Source organism: Felis catus, chromosome B1, assembly GCF_018350175.1.
Source record: "Felis catus isolate Fca126 chromosome B1, F.catus_Fca126_mat1.0, whole genome shotgun sequence".
NCBI classification, from domain to species: Eukaryota; Metazoa; Chordata; class Mammalia; order Carnivora; family Felidae; genus Felis; species Felis catus.
In genome coordinates this window covers 82,052,429-82,072,179 of record NC_058371.1, presented here as the reverse complement: position 1 = coordinate 82,072,179, position 19,751 = coordinate 82,052,429, and the positions used below count along the sequence as shown (strand labels likewise).

The following is a 19,751-nucleotide window of genomic DNA, read 5'->3' as shown; positions in this document are numbered from 1 at the left end:
CACACCTGGATAGCTCAGTAGGTTGAGCATCTGACTTTGGCTCAGGTCATGATCCTGTGGTTTGTGGGTTTGAGCCCTGTGTCGGGCTCTGTGCTGACAGCTCGGAGCCTGCAGCCTGCTTCAGATTCTGGGTCTCCCTCTCTCTCTGCCTCTTCTCTGCTCATACTCTGTCTCTCTCTCTCAAAAATAAATAAACATTAAAAAATTAATTAATAAATGAATAAACATTAAAAAAATAAAAATTAAATAAAATCTGAATTTGATGTCAATTTACCCAATGGCATGTTCATAGTTCACTCCCCTATTCACTACCATTACGTTAAACACCTGCTCTGATCAGAGTAATAAAACAGTAACAGCCTATTACATGTCTAATTCACTTAAAATCGGAGGGTCTTATGGAGTCTTTATTACTTCCTGCCAGTGAGCAGCAAGATATTGCACATTCAGAGACAAATAATATAGGGAGTTCTGTGTTATGTAAAAAATATAATAAAACATCAAAAGATAGCATTCTTCACTTTGCATAGGGAAGGACTGAGAACATGTTTTGATGACTGGAGCAGTAAAAGAGGGAGAAAGAAGAGAAATTTCCATTCTCAATGAAAAGAAAAAGATACTACGTCATGGTTAGAATCTGTTTTATTAGAATCTCAGAGTTTCACTGGCTTTGACAATAAGTTTTTGTTGCATTTTGGAAACACAAAAGAGTTGTATGATCAGGTCACAGAAATGCCCAAGCCACCTATCTACATACCTTTGATCATTGCATTTTAATAATTCTCACCTTTTTCTGTCAACTGAAGCAAGAAACAAGCTCATTTTAGAAATAAGATGCAGCAAGTCTGACATGAAACTCAAGAGATCAATAATAAAACTTACTGTCAAAATTTCCTCCCACCTTCATGTTTTCCCCAAATGAAAGGTAATGAAAATAAATTTTATTTAATCACATTAGCTCATTAATCACATAAAGGCCCAGCTGTTGACCTCCCACCTTTCCCAACAAGGCTGAGAAAGTCAGTAAACTGATAAATAAAATGAAGTCTCTCACAGAATTAAAAAAAAAAAAAACAGTAACCTTCTTTAATGATTAAGAATAATGTACACTTGAGATTCAAATCAACTCAAAAATTTCATTAAAAAATCAGGAATGTTAGCTATACCAGACAAATGGGATTTTTTCTGCAATCTCTTTAAAAGAGAAAGATTTTAATGAGCTTCCCTGTTCACCTTGATTAAATCAGAATTTTAGAGGAAAGTAACCTAGTAGAACTTCAGAAATGTGAAGTTCAAGTTCAACTAATGAAGGGACAAAGACTTTAATTTTCGCTGAATGGTCCTCCCATTTCTGTGTCAGCTTCGCACTCTATTAGATCCCCGGGAACAAAAGGTTCAGACCCTCCCACTGGGAATCTCTAGCTGGAGCCCTGGGCACTATTGTTGATTTTATCCTAAAGGGCTTGGGAACACGTTTTATAAACATGAAAATAGAGAGCAAATAAGTGTGAGAAACATTCAGTGAAAGAAGGTCAATGGAAATAGCTCACATGCTGTCAAAGCCCCCACTGGATTTCTTTGAAAATGATGTAGGTAGATGTATTTCTGGTTGGCGTGTTTAGTCCGATAGAGGTTTGAAAATGATATTCATGTGTCTCTCTCCTTGCATGTGAAAATAATCACAATTTCTCAGGGAAGAATCTCCTGCTGGGCTACCAACTGCTGGGCTCATCCTCTCATACAACCAAATACCTTATTTTCAGCCTGAGACTCAAGGATGCTTTCTTTAGACAAATCAACATTGGCTGCATATATGGAAATTCTCCTCCCCAGGGTTACCCAGTGCAAGTGAAACACTGGAATTCCGTGACACCTGCAAACTATTTCTCCCCTTCTGACTGAATTTGGCACAGAGAAGCATGGAGTCAGAACTAGAAAGCCAGGGACCCGCACGTCAAATGAATGCTATTTCATGATGTCTTCGATGTTGTTGTTTTCCTTTTAAACAAAACTGAAAAAACACCAAGATGAGTTTTGCACATGCTGAAATATAAAAGAGAGGACATTATTTCTTACTTTCCAATATATGTGAAACACATTTTTAAATGGGACAAACAACCTGGAGATGTATTATATTCACAAATGGCATCTGAATGAAACAATTCCTTCTGTGACTATGAAAGAAGAGACACTCCATCTATTGAAAGAGAGCTGCCAGAAATGGATATTAAAAGCCCAAAAGCTTTCTGAGTTTAAGTAAAAACCACCACCACCACCACCAACAACAACAAAAATCAGTCTCCTACAAATCCTGTCCTGAAATCAAGAGATAAAAATCATCCTGCTTTAGTATGCAGATCTTTCCAACTAACCATATGAATAATCCAGCCTAAGAAAAGCCACTATTATCCAGCATAGAATCTCTTATACAATATGAAGCTTTCTCAGGCTCTCAGAGAAGTTCCAAGATTGCATTTTCATGACGAATGATGGTTATGACTAACTAAATTCTACCACAAAATTTAAAGTTGACAGTAGACTAGAAATCTATTCAGTCGGCAAGCACGCAGTAACTACGAGCCAGCTGGAAAAGACACGCCCAATTAAAATCTATATCTGTCCCATCATCTACTCAGGACACATTTATTAAAGGCCCACCACATACTTAGCATCATGCTGGGAGCTGGGGTGTGAGCAAGATAGACACAGTGCTCTTCTCATGTAGAGGACAAATGGTCTCGCTTTAATACCAGGCTTGCCAAACTGTGAGTGGTAGTGACATCTCAAATTGACGAAGGTGCTATTATCATTGGTGTCATAACTCTTGTTCCAGTTCTCTCAAGGCCAAATTATTGATGGGGTTGCAAAGAACAAATATGCTTAAAACAATTTTATGAGTAAAAAAAAAATGTATATAGAGTTTGCTATGGACTGAATGTGTCCCCCCTCCCTCCCCAATTCACATTGAAACTCTATTTCCCAATGTTGTGGTATTAGAGGTGGGGCCTTGGGGGGGGGCGGTTAGGGTTAGATGAGGTCATGAAGGCTAAGTCCCTGTGAATGCAATTAGCACCCTTTTAAGAGTCATGAGAGATTCATTCCTCTCCCTGCTTTCCACCATGTGAGCATACAAGGAGAAGTCAGCAGTCTGCAGCCCAAAAGAGGTTCTCATCAGAACGCTTCAATTCTGCCACCGTGTCTATTAAAATTTAGTGTGAACTCTTTGTTTTGTTTTTATTGCTGCTGTTGTTGTTGTGTTCTCTGTCTCCCCTCTTTGTAGATCCAATCATGAGTGGACTGGAATAGGATTAAAGTTACCACAGAAAACTCACTCTCATTTAAAGCCTTTGGCACTGAGCTGATCCAGACAGACATCACCGTTGTCCTCACTATCATCATCATCATCGTCATCGTCATTATCAAAAGGCCTGCAATGCCTACCCTACAAATCCTTTGTATTATATCCATACAACGTGTGGGTATTGCCCAAATGGCACTAGAGACTTGGTCAGAGAACATAGTCAATATATATCTGCATATATGGAATAACTAATGGATTAGGTATTTTAGAAACTGCAGCCCGGCTGGCAAATGCAGATGGGCTGGAGTTGTATAAAAGTGTAATAAAAATCTAATAAAACATGTGAGCAAACTCACACATCTGTGGACAGACGGGAGGCATTATGTAATACAGGTCAATGCCACAGCAACCTCTCACCTCCCCCCAGCTACTGCTGCTCGGCCAAGGTTGAGTGTAAAGGACCTCTGTGAGTTTTTCTCTGCTGTCAGCATTCAGAGAAATCATTTTTAATGTCTCTAAAATGCGCAATTAAAATAGAATGTCTTTGACCCACACCCAAGAAAATGATGCACAAAATACCTCAAAGCTTTGACCTAGGACCCTAGGTCTCACTGCTTATATTTGTTTGTTTTTTGAAAACATAATATTTCCACGAACACCCTTTGCTACTTGCCAGAAGTTTTACTCTCTGATCAGTGTACTAGATGGTAATGTTTGAGGTGGGCTCTTCTTTTTTTTTTTTTTTTTTTGTTTTAATTTTTTTTTTCAACGTTTATTTATTTTTGGGACAGAGAGAGACAGAGCATGAACGGGGGAGGGGCAGAGAGAGAGAGAGACACAGAATCGGAAACAGGCTCCAGGCTCTGAGCCATCAGCCCAGAGCCCGACGCGGGGCTCGAACTCACGGACCGCGAGATCGTGACCTGGCTGAAGTCGGATGCTTAACCGACTGTGCCACCCAGGCGCCCCATGAGGTGGGCTCTTCGATGTAGCTTTGGGGAATAATTTCAGAAGTAGTCAAATAATCAGCTATACAAACCGCAAAACACAATGAGAGATAGGCTTGAAATTTGTAAGAGGCTATATTCACCAGACTATGTGAATATGAAATTAATACTCAGAAATCCTCATTTGAAAGAGAATTTAATACATGTGTGAGTGTGTATAAATTTTATTGAATTCCAGAATAACATTAGAATTTTCTCTTTCCATCTACTGACAAATCTTCAACTTGATATTCCAGAATGACTTCTTTCTTCGTTGGATGTGAATTATATCTTCTATGATATTAAATATTTAAGGGGCATTAATCTGGAAGGTGGGGTTAGGGGGGAGTGCACCATCTGAGTGAGGAGCTGTCAGAAAAAACTTAGGGAAGTGTGTCTTAGAGATAGGACATTACGAGCTTTTGGATCAGCTATATCTGGATTCGGCTCTATCACTTTTTTGGCCATGTGACCTAAGATACATTCTTTCATCTTTATTACTCAACTTCTTCATCTGTAAAATGAAGATAATAATCGTACCTATCTCCTAAAATAGGCATCGGTTTTAAATGATTAAGTGTCTATATAAAGCACTTAGAATTGTGCCTAGTACATAGTAAGTACTCAATAAATGTTAGTAATGATTATCATTGTATTTTAGGTGAACGTGCAAAATACGAACAAAAACTCAACTAAAAAATTATTTTTCAATTATCAGAATCCTGAGTCCAAGCAGCAATGCCAATGAAAATCAATGACCTCAAAGTGTTTAGTAAATGTGCCATGAGTCAGTTCTTAAAAATTTTCATTAGAAGCTGGATCACTTATCACATACTTATTGTTAGCTCTCTTAGCCTCTTTTGGCCCATCAGTGCCAAAGAACTGCTAAAATGAGGACTACCACTGAAAAAATGGTATGTGTCTAGCCTTCCAGTAAAAAATCCTGAGAACAAGAACTGCAAAGTGGAGCTTAACTATTGAATTCATAGGTCTGAAAAATGATTTTTCCCAGATCAGGTTACACAGCATTTCATAGACAGAATTAGAACTTTGTATTATAATTCATAGAATATTTTCTTAAAGAACTTTCTTATAAATACAAATTTATAGAGGATATTAAAATGAATGCTAATATACCCATCTCACCAAACTTAAAAACCATAAAGCATTCCCAGTACACCGGAGGCTGGTGTGTCCAGCAACTGTTATGCAGAAGGCACTGTTCTTCCTAGAGTGAAATATGAATGATTCCCACGGAGGTGGACACATTGTATTCTAAGTGAAGGGTGTCCCCTGGCATTGAACTGTGCAGCAACAAACCTGGACACAATCCCAAAACTCTAGTAATTACTACTTCCATGTATCATTCCCAAGTCACCAGCCCAAATTTGGTGATTATTCCCATATATATATGTGTATATATATATATATATATATATATATATATATATATATATATAAATTTATTTATTTTGAGAGAGAGAGTGGAGGAGGGACAGAGAGATAGTCAGGAAGATAGGATTGCAAGCAGCCTCCCTGACCCAGGGCTTGGGCCCACGAACAGTGAGACCATGACCTGAGTTGGATGCTTAACCCATTGAGCCACTTAGGGGCCCCTCCTGTTTTGATACTTTTATTACATATATATCTATTTGTATAGGTTTCCTGTGCTTTGGACTTTACATGAACACTATCATTCTCATGAATCATTCTGTAACTTGCTTCTTATAAACTCAACATTATAAGGCGTCTGGGTGCCTCAGTCAGTTAAGTGTCCAACTTTGGCTCAGGTCATGATCTCACGGTTGGTGGGTTCCAGCGCCACATAGGCATCTGTGCTGACAGCACGGAGCCTGCCTGGGATTCTCTCTCTCCTATTCTCTCTGACCCTCCCCCCCACCTCTCAAAATAAATAAACAAAAACTTTAAAAAAATAAAATAAACTCAACATTATACTTGTAGGAGATATTCCTATTGAATCCTGTAGCTTCATTCATTTTACCTTTGAATAGCATTTTATTATATGAATAATCAATTTATCCATTTTCCTTTTCTTAAACTGTTTATTTTCGAGAGAGAGAGAGAGACAGCATGAGCAGGGGAGAGGCAGAGAGAGAGAGAGAGGGAGTCACAGAATCTGAAGCAGGCTTCAGGCTCTGAGCTGTCAGGACAGAGCCCGATGCGGGGCTAGAACTCACCAACCTCGAGATTATGACCTGAGCCGAAGTCGGTCGCCCAACTGACTGAACAACCCACGAACCCGTATCCATTCTCCTTTTGACAAACAGAGTTGTTTGGTTTTTTTTCCTCCACCTTTTTTTTTTTTTTTGGATGAGAACATTGTAAGTATTCAATAAATGTTAGCTATTATTACATGTCTTATTTTTCATTCAGTACACCAGTGAGCAGTATCTACCCAATGTTCCTTTTTGTGTCTCCTTCTGTAAATCAGTATCTAAATAGCTAGAAGCTACATTTATCAGTCTTCCTTATAGCAAGAGATCCACATATGATTTAGGTTTGGCTAGTCAAAGGCAGTCATGAATGGTTTCCAGCATGGAAGTGAGATAGACACTAAATGCCTGTCATTTATGCTGCTGCTGTTCACTCGCATGGTCATAGAGGTATTGGATTTTTATAGACAGAGATGGCAGGGGTCCTAGTGTATAGTCGTTTTGTGAGGTTTCAGAGACAGGGCACAGTGCATCCATTCTGTCAGTGTGAATCATTACAGACCTGCTGTGGGTCTGGAACTGGCAGCAAGGGATTCCTGATGACACGATAGTTTCCTGTTTGTGGCAGTTTCCTGCTCAAGGTAGTGGGTGGTTTGGTTCTATGGCTGGCAGCTTCCTGATCATAAAAGAGCTGGCCTCAGTAATCTGTTCTGTAGTGAGACTTTGGACGTCATACCCGAAAGCTCAACCAAGAGTCTGTTCATCTTACTAATAATGTCATTCACTACCCTATCATTAGAGATGGATTTACCTCGAAGCTTAAGTTTCAGAGATCCTCACTGCACAGGGGCCCTTGGCTGGTAGGTGTTTTTATAAAAATTGCAAAAGTAAGATACTTTAACTACTCTAAATTAAGGCTATTATCTCTTCCCTCTCAAACTTCCCCTCAGTTACATTTGTTTCTAGAGCTGATGGAATGGCCTTAGGCATTTTTGAGATCCAATTAAGAAGAAACTGAGGTGGGCATATATTTAGATTGGGTTAAAAGACATACCTTTGTAACAGGAGGGGACAAATCCGGAGATCATACTGAGGTCTGGAAGTGTCCTACTGATCTTATTATCACCATAATAAGAGTGAGTAGCAAAGGAGTAAGTTTAAAACCGACAGAGCCAGAAGCTAATTTGTAGCAGACTTCCAAATACTATAGTTTATGCAGGAAAGAGATTTGACAGTGGTTTTCCCAGTTGTGACAATAATTCTAAAAACATATGGCATTATCAATAATGAGTTGTAAGGATGAAAGAAATTTTCTTTTTTAAAAAAATTTTAATGTTTATTTATTTTTGAGAGAAAGAGTCAGAGTGTGAGTGGGGGAGGGGCAGAGAGAGAGGGTGACACAGAATCTGAAACAGGCTTTAGGCTTTGAGCTGTCAGCACAGAGCCCAACACAGGGCTCAAACCCACGAACTGTGAGATCATGACCTGAGCTGAAGTCGGACACTTAACTGACTGAGCCACCCAGGCACCCCAATGAAAGAAATTTTCTAATCGATAATAAAACAAAATTACAGTTACAACAAAGGAAGGACTAAGTTATCTTCTTATTCTCTATATAAAAGTGACTCTACAAAATTATTATTAAATAAAGAGGCAATCAAAGCATGTATAAGGCAAAAAAATGTAGAAAAAATACATTAAGTATTTGATTGATAAAAATATTATACTACTTTACTGGATTTTGTGATCTTTGTGGTAAATGTCAGCTTTTACAATTTTACAATTCATAATTTGTTGCAATTTCTTTTCTCATTATGTATAAATTTTGAATTTCATACCAAATCTTGTATTTGTGATGCTGTATTTTTTTTTTGTCCTAAAAAAGCTGCCAAGTTTTGTATGAAACTCATGTCCCCCAAACAACTAGATTCTTCTCTGTCAGTAATAAATCAGTTGCTTAAATTAGTTACAGTGGATTCTGTCCTCTGCAATAGAATTCTGAAAGATTAGGTAATTAGTATCAGGTATGGCAGCACGCAACAGAATTTCTAAGAAATGGACTGCTGGAGTTGGTTATCTCACCTGCATGGCTTTGAAAGCTATGATAATCCCCTTGGCAATAGATGATAAATTAGGTTTGCCAAGAATGAAATACCTATTAAAGGGAAGGCTTGGCAGGACAGGTGGCTGCTGCACAGCCCCTTAGGTGAGAATGAGGAATAAACAAAATGTGGGGTGGGTTGACTAATTCTAACTGCATTCAAGAGTTAAGGAGGAAGCGGAGGAGGAGAAGGACAAGCTCCATATTTTAAATTCTTAACTCAGTGCACCAAGGATCAGAGAACTCTTACAAGGGCTCTAAAAAAATGGTTCTCCAACTGCGACATGGATAAGCATCCCTGAAAGGCTTGTTGAAGTACAGACTGCTGGATCCCAAACCCTTAGAGTTTCTGATTCAGTTGATTTAAGGCAGAGCCCGAGGATGCCCGTTTTTGACAAGTTTTAAAGTGATGATAATACTTTTGGTCCAGGAACCAGTTTGAGAACAACTGCCTTAAATGAACGCCTTACCTCTTGTACCTGCAGGACAGATGTAACTAAAAATCAGATGAGACGGGTTGCTAAAATACAACTTAGGTTAAATTCAGCCTCATTTGGCCTCTTATATAAAAACATATTAATTAGGAAACAGTGGTACACGGTGAATTGGAATGGAACATTTGAATGGATTTAGATGTCTGAGTATCTGAACATACAAGCCCCACTGAACTTTCCAGTCTAGCAAGTTACCCCCCCACCCCCAGTCAGATAAATCTGCCATGCTTAAAGACCAAATGTGACTGCATCTACCATAATTACCTTGCAAGAAATGCTAATTCTTCTTATGGTCCACCCTTCTAGTCCTTATTCACTCCAGTCAAAGAGTCACATCCTATGTATGTACAAAGTATGACTAAGGAAGAGAAACCTTAGATAACAAAATAGTGTCGAGATTTTGTTAAATTGTATTAATAAAAGTCTAGAGAATTGTGGGAATGAATTCTGAGAATGATCATTCAAGCTAAATTTATCAACAGGGATGTATTTACTAGAGAATCTGGATTCAGTATTCCAGTTCACAGTTGGGAGTAACCTAAAGTGTTTGCTCAATTATTTAACTGAACCTGAACTCAATGGTAGCCTTAACTAAAGTATTGGTAGCCTAACTAAAGTTAGGCACTAAGAATTCCTTGATATAAGGCAGAGACTTTGGAGAAAGGAAAGTTGGGGAAAATTTAACATGCATGACTAACTTACCCACACATTAGCTGTGAGCCTTGAAAGGATTCAGAGGACCCTCTCTTTACCAAAACATTGAAGATCACTGTAGTGTCATTCTTTTGCAGACGAGAGATCAAGGTAGTAGATGTTTCCCTAGAAATAGAATCGTGAGTTAAATAAGGATAAGGCCATCTCAGAGTAGCAGAAACCATGTGGCAGTAAGTAATGATCTGAGATTAAAGAATAGATCTATTCAATAGAAAGCAGGGCTCCAGTGACAGTCAGAATGGTTTTATCTATTCTATGTATCTCCCAAGAAAACAAAAACCAAAACAAAAAAACTTTTTTGGCTGATAAATGGAGGCTTCACCTAAGTGAAAATTATAGAAAATCAATGTTTCTAACCCAGTTCCCAGATCTAAGCGCAAGAACCCCATGACTGAAGAAACCAGGAATACCTAAGGAAGAAATCCAAGACGGTGCCCCAAGTCCATCCTATAAATATTGAACCTAGCCTTTCTGTTGACATTTACTGGGATAATTGTACCCTGGAAAAAAGGGAACTACTCATATCTTAAGGAATTATTGCATGCTGGCTCTGCATAAACGCTATTTTCTGGGGCCCTATACTGCCACTGTGGTCAACTATTAAGAAGGGGACTTATTAGCGTCAAGTGATAAATGGAATTTTGATTCAAGTCCATCTCACAATGGACCCAGCATGTTCTTGAAGACATCCTATAGTTATTTTCCTATTCCTGTAGGCAGACTTAAAAAAAATGACAATACTGGGTGCCTGGCTGGCTCAGTCAGAAGAGCATATGACTCTTGATCTTAGAGTTGTGAGTTCAAGCCCCTCTTTGGGTGTAGAGATTACTTAAATAAATAAAACTTAAAAAGAAAAAGAAAAAGAATAAAATGACAACTAGAAGAACTCTCACAATAGCTTCCTGACCTGTGTGATGTATTATATATGTAGGAAAGTCAAGCGAAGCTTCTGGAATTACTGTTCCTTTCCACAATAGGAAACAAAAGGTAATACCAAATCTCTAGGAGGAATCACAGAAATTAATGCTACCATCAAAGATTTGAAAGATATAAGAATGGTGATTCTTATCACATCCCCCTTTAACTCTCTTATTTAGGTTGTGCAAAAGACATTCTTAAAAAAATAATAGTGGATTATCCAAAACTGGCTTAGTCTGCTTGAGCTGCTATATCAAAATACTATAGACTGGATGGCTTAACAATAGACATTTATTTCTCACAGTTCTGGAGGTTGGGAATTCCAAGATCAAGGTGACCATGGATTCAGGGTCTGGTGAGAGCCCTCTTCCTGGTTTATCGAGGCTGCCTTGTTGCTGGATCCTCACATTAGGGGAGAGACCTCTAGTCTCCTCCTCTTCTTACAAGGGCACTGATCCCATATGGGTCTCTACCTTCACGACCTCATCTAAACCTAATTAACTCCCCAAAGACCCACTTCTTAATACCATCACATTGGGGGTTAGTGTTTCAACACATAAATATTGGGGGGTTACATTCAGTTCATAAGGCAAGCTTAATTTAGAAATGACTCTGATAAACACCTGATTAGCAGCTATAGATCTAGCAACTCTTTATCCCTATCACAGTAAACAAAACAACAGAAGCCCTTCAATTGCACATGGCAGGGATAGGCATGTACCATTACCATCTTGCCTCAAGGCTAATTAACTCTCCAGGTCTAGTCACAGAATCCTTTATCATCTTACTTTCCCCAGGATGTCATGCTGGTGATTACATGGATGACATCAGACTGCTAAGACCTGATGAACAAGGGATGACAGTTACCCTGAATATCTTCGTAAGACAGATGTATGCTAGAAGATAAGATGTACATAGAAGATAAACCTCATAAAAATTCAAAGTTCTGACAACTTAGTTCATATGTCACTGGATGTCAAGATAGAATTGTAACTGAAATAAAGAAGGAATGAATAATTCCCAGAATTACATGCAAAGATTGATGGGACTTTAGTTTTCCCCCATTAGGGGAAGATGAGTGAGTTTTATTTGTATGAGTGATAGAAAAAATGAGTTAAGCTTTTGTTTTCTGTTGTTTGGAAATCTAAGTCAAGGAAGAAGGGCATTTTTGTGTGTTGAATAACCACAGAGGTGCAATGTAGTATATTGCAGATTGAGATTCACACATGCAGACACTAGACAGATAAAAACAATTCCCCTTCTCCTCTACAACTAGGTTCGGGAAGTGATTTCTATTCTGCCAATCAGATGAACTCTAGATTTGGGAGGGAGAAGTGAGGCACAGCCCGCCTTTCTGCTGTGTCTGTCCTCTCTACTGGAGGCAGATCACGGACTATGTGTTGGCCGAGTCCCAGTGGCTAGTCATGAGCTTTGTAGGTGTCAAGAGCCACAGCAAGTTATCTGTTTTGGTGATGTGGATCATCACAGGCATGGCATTGATCTGAACCCAGTAGTAACAGCAGCAGCTTTCTGATTATGACAGTTACCTCCTGTGACAACTTACTGACCCTGATAGCAGCAATCTGGTTTTGGAACCAGCAGCTTCCTGAGCACAGAGGAGCAGCAGCTCCTTTGTTGACCAGGTTGTGATCTTGGGGAGTCATTCCTGAAACCACAACCTAGAGTTTTCAGCCATTTCAATAATTATAAAGCCATTAATCTACTTCTAATAAATGCCATCTTACTTAATTAGCTAAAACAGACTCTGTACCTCGAAGATAAACCCAGACTGATACAGAGCATATATGTGAAAGTTACCCAGGAGTGTAATTGTTGGGTCATGATATACATACATTTTTAGATTTACTAAATATTGCCTAAATAGTCTACAAATTTCTGTGCCAATTTACATTCCCATAAAAAATTCCACCAAAATTTGGGATTGTGACATTTTTGATTTTTGCTATACGGATGGGTACAAAAAAGGGATCTTAGTTCAATTTGCAATTCCCCAATTAAAAATTTTTCATACATTGATTGGTAATTCAGTTTTCTCTTTTAATGAATTGTCTGGTAGGTAATATGGTTTGTTCAATTTTCTGTTAACTTGCTTATCTGTATTGATTTATGAATTCTTCATATATGACGTGCACTGTATCATTGCAATTGCAACTATCTTCTAGCTAGTGGCATGTCTTTTCATTTTACTAATGTTGTTTTTGCCATACAAAAATTTTTCACATTAATGTATTAAATACATCGAGTTTTCCTTTCATTGTCCATGCTTTCTCTGCCTTATATGACATAAAGATATTTTCTTATGTCTTCTTTTAGGTTTTGAACTTTTTCATTTTTACGTCTGTAATAAAACTGGAATTTATCTTTTTAGCTATGAGACAGAAGTCTGATTTTATGTTTTACATATGGGTAACCAATTATTTCAGAACTGTTAAGTGGTTCATCCTTACCCCACTAATTGTAATGCTACCTCTGTCCTATCCCAAGGTTCTACATATGCACATGTCTTTTTCTGGGTCCTTTAGTTAGTTTCATTGCTTATTTTTCTAAACTTGCAGCAGTACCACATTGACTTAATTTTTATAAGCCTTGACATCTGGTAGGGTAAGTCTCACAGCATTGTTAAAAATTGTTTTAGCTATTCTGGGAAGGCAAGAAGCTATAGTATAGTTATGGACTACAAGAAATGAAGTCAGCCAATACAGAAAGATTAGGGTATATCATGTGGCTCACATTTTTAAACAGATAAAATACTGCATTCTGGACTCTATTAACATGTTTTTCCTGAACTGAATTTATTATTTTAAGTTTTTGACCTTCAACTGCAATAACCTTCTGTTCACACTGGTTAACAAAGCAATAATTACACATAATTCATCAAGTAGATCAGTGGATCCTAGAACCCATTTTTTAAACTTGTGTTTTAATGACCATAATATTCAGCCACAGATAAGAAAGTGTATTACAAAATGATATTTTCAATCTGTTTATCTCTGGGTCTACTAATTTCCTTCAGTACTGAAAAGAAGTGTACATGTATGTATTTGTGTATATCCAGTTCATCTTTCAATTTGCCTTTCCCCCAGGTAACCTATTTTGAGAGTGTTTTTCACATAAGTTTAAGAGTGATCCCCCTTTATACAAAGCACTCCATAAAACTGACTCATTTATTTCTCACAACATGCATATGAAGCAGTATATAATAAGAAATATATTCTAGGGAAGGAAAATGGTGGTGGAGTAGGAGGACCCTAGGCTTGCCTCGTCTCATGAGCACAACTAGATAATTATCAAATCATCCTAAATACCCCAGAAATCAGTCTGAAGACTGGCAGAACAAACCCCCCAACTAAAAGTAGAGAAGAAGCCATATCGAAGAAAGTAGGAAGTGTGGAGATGAGGCTTGGGAGATAAATGGATCATAGCCACTGCAGTGGGGAGGGAGCCATGGTCACAGCCAAGGATGAGAGACAGACTGACATACAGGGTAGTGCACAAGTGAAATGAATCCCCACAGCAATTGTCCTGGAAAGCGAAAAGGCCTGAATTTCTTGAGTTCTTGCAAGCAGCAGGTCTTAAAGCCTGGAGTTTTGAGGGTCAGCATGCTTGGCTCTGGGAGGACTCAGAGAGCACTGTGGTTACTCTTGGAGAAAATGCAGGGCAAACACTCAGAAGACATACAGCATGGAAACAGCGATCTGAGGAGTGCTGGGGCACACAGTGGGAAGGCTATTTGCTCTTCTTGGAGTGTGTCCCAGAGAGACAATGTTCACAGAGAGACTCTTATAGGAACAAAGGAACTGGCCAGTGCCATTTCCATCCCCTACCCATCAGCATAAACACAGAGCCACCTACATAAATAAGCACAGCATCAACACTTGTTACCTAACTTGGTTACACTGAGTGCCACCCCCAGCCTCTCCTGTGCTCTGGTAGAACTGCTGTTCCCAGTCATGCTTGCTTAGGTCTCGGCATGACAAGTCCCCTCATTTAGAATACTGGCCCAAACTCCTGCTAACACCATGTCTCCGAACCAAGGGGTTTTGCAAGGCCTCAGTTCTGGTGGAAGTGGCAATGGGTCTCATTTCATGGGCAGAACAGAGCACACATAGTTAAAATTAGCCATATTCAGTATAGAGACCAAACACTGCTCACAACAGTCAAAGAGAGCTTCTGCAGACTACTGGCCCGAAGGATAAAGTGGTCAGGATGCAACAGCAGAGTGCACGTGGCACACATTGAAAACATTCCCAGAAGCACAAGACCCTGAGGAACAGGGAACACTACACTTCAGGGCACTACAGAATCTCTCCTTCATAAAGTCATTACCCTCCAGAACAGGAGATGTAGCTGACTTTCCTAACACAGAGAAAAAGGACAGAGACTTAAACAAAATGAGAAGACAGAAAAATTTGTCCCAAATGAAAGAATAGGACAAGGCCATGGCCAGAGATCTAAGTCAAGCAGATAAAAGTAAAATGCCTGATGGAGAATTTAAAGCAATGATCATAAGGATACTCACTGGATTTGAAAAAAGAGTGGAGGACATCAGTGAGACCATTAACACAGAAACAAGAAATAATATAGCAGAGATAAAGGGCTTAATAAATGAAATGAGAAACATGCTTGATGGAATGAACAGCAGGATGGAAGAAGCAGAGGAACAAATCAACGAGATAGAAGACAGAGTAATGGAAAGTAATCAAGCTGAACAAAAGAGAGAAAAAAGAATTATTCAAAATAAGACTAGACTTAGGGAACTCAGTGATTCCACCAAACGTAACAACATTCATATTATAGGAGTCCCAGAAGAAGAAGAGAGAAAAAAGGGGGCGGAGAATTTACTTGAGGAAATATAGCTGAAAACTTCCTTAATCTGGTGAAGGAAACAGATATCCAAATCCAGAAGGCACAGAGAATCCCCAAGAAAACCAACAAAAGCAGATCCACACCAAGACATATTGTACATATGTCATTAAAATGGCAAAATATAGTGATAAAAAAATATTAAAAGCAGCAAGACAAAAGAGGAAATATACAAAGGAAACCCCATAAGGCTATCAGCAGATTTTTCAGTGGAAACTTTCCGAGACAGAGTGAGTGGCAGGATTTACTCAAAATGCTGAATGGGAAAAAACTGCAGCCAAGAATATTCTATCCAGCAAGGCTATTATTCATAATAGGAGAGATAAGAAGATTGCCAGACAAACAAAAACTAAAGGAGCTCATGACCACTGAATCAGCCCTGCAAGAAATATTAAGAGGGACTCTTTGAGTGGAAAGGAAAGGCCAAAAACAACAGTATGAAGGTAGGAAACACAAAAGCAGTAAAAATTAATATTTCTGTAAAAAAATCAGTAAAGGATTTCATAAGATAAAAATATGTAAAATATGATACCATATACCTAAAATGTGGAGGAAGAGAGGAGTAAAGAATGGGTTCAAACTTAAACAACTATCAACTTAATGTAGATTGCTATATGCAGAAATGTTATATACTACTGGAATGGTAACGACAAAACAAAAACCACTAAAAAATATGCAAAGAATAAAAAGAAAGAAGTTGGGGCACCTGGGTGGCTTAATTGGTTCAGTGTCTGACTGTTGATTTCAGCTCAAGTCATGATCTCATGGTCATGAGATCGAGCCCTATATCAGGCTCTGTGCTGAATGTGGAGCCTGCTTGGGATTCTCTCTCTCCCTCTTCCTTTTCCCTGCCCCTGCTCACCACTTTCTCTCTCAAATAAATAAATAAATTTTTAAAAATAAAAAGAAGTCAAAATATATCACTAAAGAAAACCAGCAAATCATGAAAGAAAGACAAGAAATGATTAGAGAAAATCTTCAGAAACAACCACAAAACAAGTACTAACATGGTAATAAATACATATCTATTAATAATTACTTTGAAAGTAAATGGACTACACACTCCGATCAAAAGACACAAGGTGACAGAATGTATAAAAAATAAGACCCATCTATATACTGCCTACAAGAAGACCCATTAAAACATTTTTTTAACGTTTATTTATTTTTGAAAGAGAGAGAGAGAGAGAGCAGGAGGAGGGGCAGAGAGAGAGGGAGACACAGAATCCAAAGCAGGCTCCAGGCTCTGAGCTGTCAGCACAGAGCCTAATGCGGGACTTGAACTCACAAAGCGCAAGATCATGACCTGAGCTGAAGTAAGATTCTTAACTGACTGAGCCACCCAGACACCCCAGAGACCCATTTTAGACCTAAAGACACCTGCAGATGGAAAGTAAGAGGATGGAGAAACATTTATTATGCAAATGGATGTCAAAAGAAAGCTAGAGTGGCAATACCTACATTGGACAAAATATACTTTAAATGTAAAATGTAACAAGATACAAAGAAGGACACAATATAATAATAGAGGTGACAATCCAACAAGAAGATATAGTTGTAAACATTAATGCATCCAACATGAAGGCACTCAAATACATAAAACAGTTCATAATAAACATAAAGGAACTAATTAATAATAATACAACGATAGTAGGAGACTATAATGCCTCACACCAATGGACAAATCATCTAAACAGAAAATCAAGAAGGAAACAATGGCATTGAATGACACTCTGGACTAGATGGATTTAACAGATATAGTCAGAACATTCCACCCTAAAACAGCAGAATGCACATTCTTTTCAAGTGTATTGGCACATATGGAACATTCTCCAGAATAGATCACATATTAGGCCACAAAATAAGCCTCGACAAATTCAAAAAGATCGAAGTCATTCCATGCATCTTTTTTGACCACAGTGCTATATGAAACTAGAAGTCAACCACAAGAAAAAATCTAGAAGGACCACAAATACATGGAAGTTAAATAACATTCTACTAAACAATGAATGTGTCAACCAGGAAATAAAAGAGGACATTAAAAAGTACATAGAAACAAATGAAAATGAAAATACAATGATTCAAAACCTTTGGGATGCAGCAAAAGCAGTTCTATGAGGTAAGTCTGTAGCAATACAGGCTTACCTCATGAAGCAAGAAAAATCTCATATAAACAACCTAAGCTTACACTTAAAGGAGCTACAAAAAGAACAACAACAACAACAATAACAAAAACCCTAAAACCAGCAGAAAGAAGGAAATAATAAAGATTCGAGCAGAAATAAATGATATAGAAACTAAAAAAATAAATAGAACAGATCAATGAAACCAGGGGCTGGTTCTTTGAAAAAAAATCCATAAAATTGATAAACCTCTAGCCAGATTTAACAAGAAAAAAAATAGAAAGGACCCAAATAACCCAAATCAACAAAGAGGAGAAATAACAACCAACACCACAGAAATACAAACAATTATAAAAGAATATTATGAGGAGTGCCTGGGTGGCTCAGTTGGTTAAGTGTCTGACTTCAGCTCAGGTCATGACCTCACGGTTCAAGGCTTTGAGCCCTACAACAGGCTTTGTGCTGACAGCTCTGATCCTGGAGCCTGTTTTAGATTCTGTGTCTCCCCCTCTCCCCACACTACCCCTCCCTACTCGCACTCTGTCTCAATCTCTGTCTCAAAAATAAGTAAACATTAAAAAATATAAAGAAAAAAGAATATTATGAAAAACCATATGCCAACAAATTGGATAACCTAGAAGAAATGGATTAATTCCTAGAAACATACACACATTCAAAACTGAAACAGAAAGAAACAGAAAATTTGAGCAGACTGATAACCAGCAAATAAATTGAATTGGTAATCAAAAAACTCCTAACAAAAAAATTCCAGGACCAGATGGTTTCACAGGCAAATTCTACCAAACATTTAAGAAGAGTTAATACCTATTCTTCTTAAACTATTCCAGAAAATATAAAAACAAGGAAAACTTCCAAATTTATTCCATGAGGTCAGCATTATCCTGATACAAAACCAGATAAAGACACAATAAAAAAAGAGAACTACAGGCCAATATTTCTGATGAACATAGATGCAAAAATATTCAACAAAATACTAGCAAACTGAATCCAACAATACATTTTAAAAAATCAATCACCACAATCAAGTGGGATCTATTCCTATGTTGCAAGGAATAAATGGTCCAATAGTTATAAATCAATCAACATGATACATCATATCAGTAAGAGAAAGGATAAGAATCATATGATCATTTCAATAGACAAAGAAAAAGTATTTGACAAAGTACAATATTCATTCATGATAAAAACCTTCAACAAGGTAGATTTAGAGGGAACATACCTCAGCATAATAACAGTCATATATGAAAAACCTGTAGCTAACATCATTCTTAATGGGGAAAATCTGAGAACCATTCTCCTAAGGTCAGGAATAAGACACAGATGTCCACTCTCACCACTTATTCAACATACTACTGGCCACAGTAACAGTAAACAGTAAACAGACAACCACAGTAGCCACAGTAAACAGACAACAAAAAGAAATAAAAGGCATCCAAACTGGCAAGGAAGAAAGCAAACTTTCAGTATTTGCAGATAACATGATACTCTATATAGAAAGAGTCTAACAAAAAAACAACAACAAAAAAAAAAACCTACTAGCACTGTTCAACAAATTTAGTAAAGTCACAGGATACAAAATCAATATACAGAAATCTGTTGCATTTCTATACACCAGTAATGAAGCATCAGAAAGAGAAATTAAGAAAACCATCCCATTTACAATTGTACCAAAAATAATAAGATACCTGGAATAAACCTAACCAAAGAGGTAAAAAATCTATACTCTGAAAACTATAAAACACTGATGAAAGAAATTGAAGATGACACAAAGAAATGGAAAGACATTCCGTGCTCACAGACTGGAAGAAAAAATATTGTGGGGCACCTGGTGGCTGAGTCAGTTAAGCAAGCATCCGACTTCAGCTCAGGTCATGATCTTGCAGTCTGTGAGTTCGAGCCCCACCTCGGGCTCTGTGCTGACAGCTCAGAGCCTGGAACCTACTTCAGACTCTGTGTCTCCTTCTCTCTCTACCCTTCCCCTGCTCATGCCTCTGTCTCTCTCTCTCTCTCTCTCAAAAGTAAATAAACATTAAAA

At 38.0% G+C, this 19,751-nt stretch overlaps 1 protein-coding gene across 2 annotated transcripts in view; it reads right to left on the bottom strand.

The window, feature by feature from the left end:
* Positions 1–19,751, bottom strand: part of ANAPC10 (anaphase promoting complex subunit 10) — a 312,895-nt gene that overhangs the window by 101,706 nt on the left and 191,438 nt on the right. For both annotated transcript variants that reach the window (XR_006596715.1, XR_006596716.1), the window contains exon 5: positions 9,759–9,875. The gene's annotated coding sequence lies outside the window, so the exon portion shown is untranslated. The remainder of the gene's footprint in view (positions 1–9,758; positions 9,876–19,751) is intronic.